The 6,441-nt window shown below is 39.9% G+C and overlaps 1 pseudogene; it reads left to right on the forward strand.

Moving 5' to 3' along the window:
* The first annotated feature begins 5,578 nt into the window (after nucleotides 1-5,578).
* On the forward strand, nucleotides 5,579-6,115 carry LOC105741373 (annotated as a pseudogene).
* Nucleotides 6,116-6,441: the final 326 nt, after the last annotated feature.

Here is a 6,441-nt window from a genome sequence, read left to right on the forward strand (position 1 = left end):
GGCCCGAGGGGGTGGGAGAGGGTCCTGCCTATGCTGCGCCTGGGCTGGGACTGGTCCCGCCTGCGCAGGGTAGCAGGAAGCTCTCCACACCCTCACCAAACCTGGGCTAGGACTGGGTCTGGGGGTTCCAGGAAGTCGGCAGAAATTCCAATGTTGAATTCTTAAAGTCACAATTGAGTTCCTAGTAATGTCAACTGTGTCTCATTTAAAAGAACAAAATTTGAAAGTTTTATGAATCACATTTTCTCTGGCTTGTATCTAGATCTTTCCTAATGTAGTCATAGATGGGACTTTTTAGAGGTAGCTTGATCTAGAGTACATGATTCATTGTGCAATGTGAGAATTACAAGTGCTAGAGTTAAGAGTGGGTGGCTACTACGTCAACCCACTGATTACCTTGGCACTGTCCTAATCTTAGTAGCCTGGATGCAATATAAGGGTCAGAAAGAGGCTTGTTTCTTGCTTGCTTTGCTGCCTTCTGCCTACCATGAACTATTTCTCTTGTGCAATGCCTGTCTTCCCTGGTACTCTGCATTGGTACTAGCCAATTACAGACTGAAACCTCTAAAAATTAAGGTAAGTATACCTTTCCTCTTTAGCTTTATGTGTTAAGTATTTTTATCTACCTAATGAGATAAAACTAACCAAGACAGCACCAAATAAAATTAGAACCATTACTATTAATAACATAAATTATTTTCTATTTGAAACAGCTTACATATTGGTGCAAAAGTGACATTATTTTTTTTTGTTTGAGCCACTCTTATTTCAGTGGGATCCACACATGTGTAGCTATTTTTCACCTGCCCCACACAAATGAGGAATTGAAAATAATTTGATTGATTAAAAATTAATAATGAAATAATATAAGTGAAAAATTAGACTTTCCATAGTGTTGCATAAAAGTCCCACCTGCAGCTGCACAATCTGTGCTGTAGCCCTGAAAGTGAGAATTGTTCAGCAATCTGCATTTCTATTTTTCTTGTAGTTTGTGATTTCACACATCCCAGGGTATATGGGAAGCTTTTATTCAAGTTCCATGTTAATCAGCAATATGAAAAATGGAAATTCAGCCCTTAGTTTTTCATGGAGTAGGTGATCTCATTTTTTCAGTTCAATATTGACAAACAGTTTATTGCAAAATTAAAAGATGTTATTAAGCCCTTTCCCACTGATGTTAAGGGAGACTTGTTGAGCTGTATGTAGCCTGCAACTCCCACAGCTTTAGATGGCAGGCTGAGCTCTAGACAGCTGCAGGGACCTAGTAAAAACTGCTCTACACTCTCTCTACCATCAAGAAAGCTGAGCTTCAACCACTGCCCTACACAATATTACAGAAGGAATGCTGAGTGCTGCAAGGCTAAAGGGCTCTGGTGAGCCCTACCCCAACCCCATGATCACCATCCAAGCCTTGAAGAATGCTGGTCCATGCCACATCATAATGGGACACTTGCTGAGCTGTGGCTCACTCTTTCTCTTCTCACTATTGCAGAAGCCACACTGAACACCACACAGCAGGAGCTTTGGTAAGCATAATATATCTCCTCCCAGTGTCACAATAGACTTGCTGACCCACCCCCCTACACTTCTGCCATCACTCTGAGTCCAAGTGAACATTGTGAGCTTCAAAAATGTAAAAACAAAGGAGCAAAAGGAAATCTCAGACCTCCAGCCCTGTGAGAACAAGTCCAGGAGACAATTTCATAGAAGAACTTGGAAGTCACACACCTGAAATTTCTGAAATATTAGCAACTGAAGTAGTGAAACAACTCTACAGAATTTATTCTATAGAATAAATCAGATCAGAAATAACCTCTCAGGTAAAAAAAGAAATGATAACAAACATGACAGAATTTCTCAGTATATCTAAAAAAGACATAGATAAAAATAGAGAATATAAAAATGATGAAAACATTAAATGAACAATGCAGAAAGGAATTAGAATGCACGAAACAGATTTAAACCAGTATTCTGGAAATTAAAAATTCCATTGAAAGCTGGAAAAACCGCTTGAATGAAACTAAAAATAGACTTTCAAATCTTGAAGACAGAGTTACTTTAGTGAGTGTGAAATGAAAGATACCTTTAAAATAACAAGGAAACAAGAAATAAAAATGCAATAGCTTCAAGATGTTGCCAAGAAAAACAGTATAAGATTGATGTGTGTCCATGAAACAGGAGTCAACAAAAATGACATGAAAGGACTATTTGCAGAAGTAGTAGCAGAAAATTTCTCAAACATGGGGAAAGAATCTAACATACACATAAGTGAAGCATATAGAACTACAATCAGCCACAATCAAAATAAACTAACACACAGGTACATGATAATCCCAGAAAATTCATCAAGAAACAGAATAATAAAAGCTGTTAAAGAAAAGAAACAGACCAAGTACAATAGAAAGCATAAAAAATCATGGCAGATTTCTCAGTACAAACCATCAAGACAAGAACAGCTTGAAGTATTTCAGGTCTTGAAAGAAAACAATTTCCAGCTCAGATTGATAAACCTGTAAAACTAATCTATCAAATTCAGTAAAGAAATAATACACTTCCATCACAAAGAAAAACTGAAGAAACTCGTGACCACCAAACCAATTCTACAAACAGTATTGAAAGATATTCTAGAAAGAGACAACAACTACCACAACTTCATGAACAAGAGAAAGAAATCACCAATCCAAACAAGCAATTAAACACAAGGGAGAAGCAGGAAACCTACAGCAGTAAAATAGGGTGACAAAATAAGTCAATACATATCAGTTATAACCATCAATGTAAATGGGCTCAATCACCTACCAAAAGAAGCACACTGACAGAGTGGATCAAGAAACAATATTCAACAATATACTGTATGCAAGAAAGACACTTAACTCAAAAGGAAATTCATAGACTGAAAGTTAAAGGATGGAAAACAATATTCCCTGTGACCATATTCCAGAAAAAAGCAGGGATTGCTATTCTGGTTGCTGACAATGTGAACTTCAAACCAAAAATGATTAAAAGACATAAAGAGGCTCACTACATACTTGTTAAGGGAAAATTTCAACAGAAAATATGGCAATCATAAATATATGCACAACCAATATAAGAATATCCAACTATATAAGATAAATTTTAACATGCATGAAAAATCACATGAGCAATTAAACAATTACAGTGAGGGCCTTTAACACCCAACAGTCACAAGAGGAGAGATCAACTGGGAAAACAAATCCTCAAAGAAAGAACTAAAATAATCTTGTGAAGAAACTTACTTAGACCTTTAGAGAGTGTTCCACCCAACAACATAAAAATGCACATTCTTCTCAGCTGCACATGGGACACTCTCTAGAATGGACCATATACTAACACAGAGCGTATGCTTCACTAAATGCAAAGGAAATGAAATTATCCTATGCATATTATCTGACCATACTGCAATGAAACTGGAAATTATTTACAAAAGAAGTTGCAAAATCTCTATAAGTACATGGTAATTAAATAGTGCTTTCCTGAACAATCAGTGGATCACAGAAGAAATTAAATAATATTTACAATCAAATGAAAATTCAGATACAAATTTCTGGAACCTGTGGGATGCAATGAAAGCAGTCTTAAGAGGGAAATTTATACTAGTAAATTCTCACATCAGGAAAACAGAATGAGACCAAATAAAAAATCCCATGTTACACCTGAAACTTCTAGAAAAAGAAGAGCAAGTCAAGCCCAACATCCAAAAAAGGCAGAAAGTTATAAATATCAGAGCAGAAATCAATGCAATGGAGATAAAGAAAACAATTCAAAGAATTAATGAATCAAATAGTTGGTTTTTTGAGAGAATAAATAAAATTGATAAACCCCTATCTGACCTTATCACAAAAGGAAAAAAATTCAAATTCATGCAATAAGGAATGCAAACAGTGAAATCACTACAGATCCTATTCACAAAATCATCAATACCTACTTCAAAAATCTTTATTGTCACAGGATGAAAAAATAGACACAGTGCTAGCCCAGGTCCAGTGAGTGTGTGGGAGAGCCTCCGGCTACCCTGCACCTGCGGGACCAACTCCGGGTCCCAGCCCAGGCGCAGCATGGATGAGACCATCTCCCACCCCCTTGGGATGCCCCCACCACTCTGTAGCACATCCCCCACCCCACCCGGCAAGTAGGAATTTCTGCCACGTTCCGGGAACCCCCAGACCCAGTCTTAGCCCAGGTCCGGTGAGTGTGTGGGAGAGCTTCCAGCTACCCTGAGCCGGCGGGACCAACTCCGGGTACCAGCCCAGGCGCAGCATGGGTGAGACCATCTTCCACCCCCTTGGGACGCCCCTCACCACTGCGCAACACCTCCCCCATCCTGTCCGCCCAGTAGGAATTTCTGCCGCATTCTGGGAACACCCAGACCCAGTCCTAGCCCAACCCAGTGAGTGTGCGGGAGAGCTGCCTCTCCCCCCTACTCCACCTTGTCCCCTCCAGGCTCAGATCAGGCCTGGCATACAGGCCTGGGGTGTAACCCTGCAGCTGCAATCCCTACAGAGAGGATAGAAGATAGAACCACCCAGCTAGTCCAGGAGCAGAACATCTTGCCACAGAGGCAAAACAGGTTCACCCTCAAGGGCAGCAGCGGGAAGGAGCTGAGCACAGCAGCCAGACCCAAGCCAGGCACAGCTGGATAAATCCAGACTTTGTAGATCTGTACCTGAACTTCAGTACATGCTAAGGTTATAACTACAATGAAGATCTACACAAAGGTCAGAAGACAGTGCTATACAAAATGACGAGAAGGAACAAAATGCAACCTCAGAACCCAACCCCACCCATAAAAAGTGCAGAGGACACTAACACAGAACAAATTGGGAATCACATAGCTGAAAGCAATGAATCAACGGCTTCTGAAATAAAGAAACAGCTGCAGAAAGGTATAGAGGAACTCAGATTGGAAATAAAAAAAGAAATCCCTGAATTAATAACATCTGCACTAAAGAATCAAATGCAGAAACATATGGAGGAAACCCAAGGCCCACCCAGAACAAGTGCGGAGGACACTAGCTTGGCTCAAATGCATAAATTAATAGCATCAATAGTAAATAAGCAACAGCAGAAAGATATAGAGGAAATCAGAGCACAACTCTTTTCTGAAATAAAAAAGTAATTCTCAGAACTTATAGCATCTGAAGTAAAGAAGCAACTACAGAAACATAAGGAGGAAACCCAAGCTGAAAAAAACACTGCAGTAAAAGAATTTATAACTGCTTCTAAAGAAGACATTGATAAAAAAAATAGAGGAGATTAGAAAAATGATGGATTCCTTGAATGAGCAATTCAGGAAAGAAATACATCGCAAGAAGCAGAGTCAAAGAGATATAGAGGAAATTAAAACCTCAATCACAAGCTTGCAAAACCGTTTCAGTGAAAATGAAGACAGAGTTTCAGATCTTGAAGATGCTGGTGTAGGTAGTAAAAAGGTAAGAAAGGATCTCTTAAAAACAATAAGGGCTTTTTTCCGCCCGGTCCCCTCTCCCCCCAAGTGCCGCTTGGGCTGCTGCGCACTCGCTCTGAGCTCCTGATTCCTGCTAACCTTGCGCTGTCGCCACCTCCCTCAGCCACCATCATGATTATCTACTGGGACCTCATCAGCCACGATGAGATGTTCTCCGACATTTACAAGATCTGGGAGATCATGGACAGGCTGTGCCTGGAGGTGGAGGGCTAGATGGTCAGTAGAACAGAGGGTGCCATTGACGACGCGCTCATTGGTGGCAATGCCTCCACTGAAGGCCCAGAGGGCGAAGGCACCAAAAGCACAGTAGTCACTGGTGTAGATATTGTAATGAACCATCACTTGCAGGAAACCAGCTTCACAAAAGAGGCCTACAAGAAATACATTGAAGATTATATGAAATCAATCAAAGGCAAACTTGAAGAACAAAGACAAGAAAGAGTAAAACCGTTTATGACAGGGGCTGCAGAGCAAATCAAGCACAACCTTGCTAACTTCAAAAACTATCAGTTCTTTATTGGTGCAAACATCAATCCAGATGGCATAGTTGCTGTCCTTGACTACCGTGAGGATGGTGTGACCTCATTTATGATTTTTTTTAAAGATGGTTTAGAAATGGAAAAATGTTAATGGATTCGATTGTAACCTTTGATCTATCACTTGTCATAACTGGCTGCAGCTTGTCATCTACACAACACCAGAATTTTAGACAAATGAGACTGATGTCATCTTGAATGCTTCGTTTATTTTGACCGTGATTTATTTGAGTGGAGGTATTGTTTTTTAGAGAAAAAACACGTCTTGTAGGTTGTCTAAAAATAAAGTGCATTTAAACCCCCCCCCCTAAAAAAGAGGATTCAGGAAAGAATAATCCATCACCTGCAAGATGATGCAAAGATGAACAATGTGAGAATAATAGGCATCAATGAGAAAGAAGGAGTCAACACAAATGACAT

The sequence above is a fragment of the Octodon degus genome, unplaced genomic scaffold (assembly GCF_000260255.1).
Source record: "Octodon degus isolate 3935 unplaced genomic scaffold, OctDeg1.0 scaffold01859, whole genome shotgun sequence".
Classification (NCBI taxonomy): Eukaryota; Metazoa; Chordata; class Mammalia; order Rodentia; family Octodontidae; genus Octodon; species Octodon degus.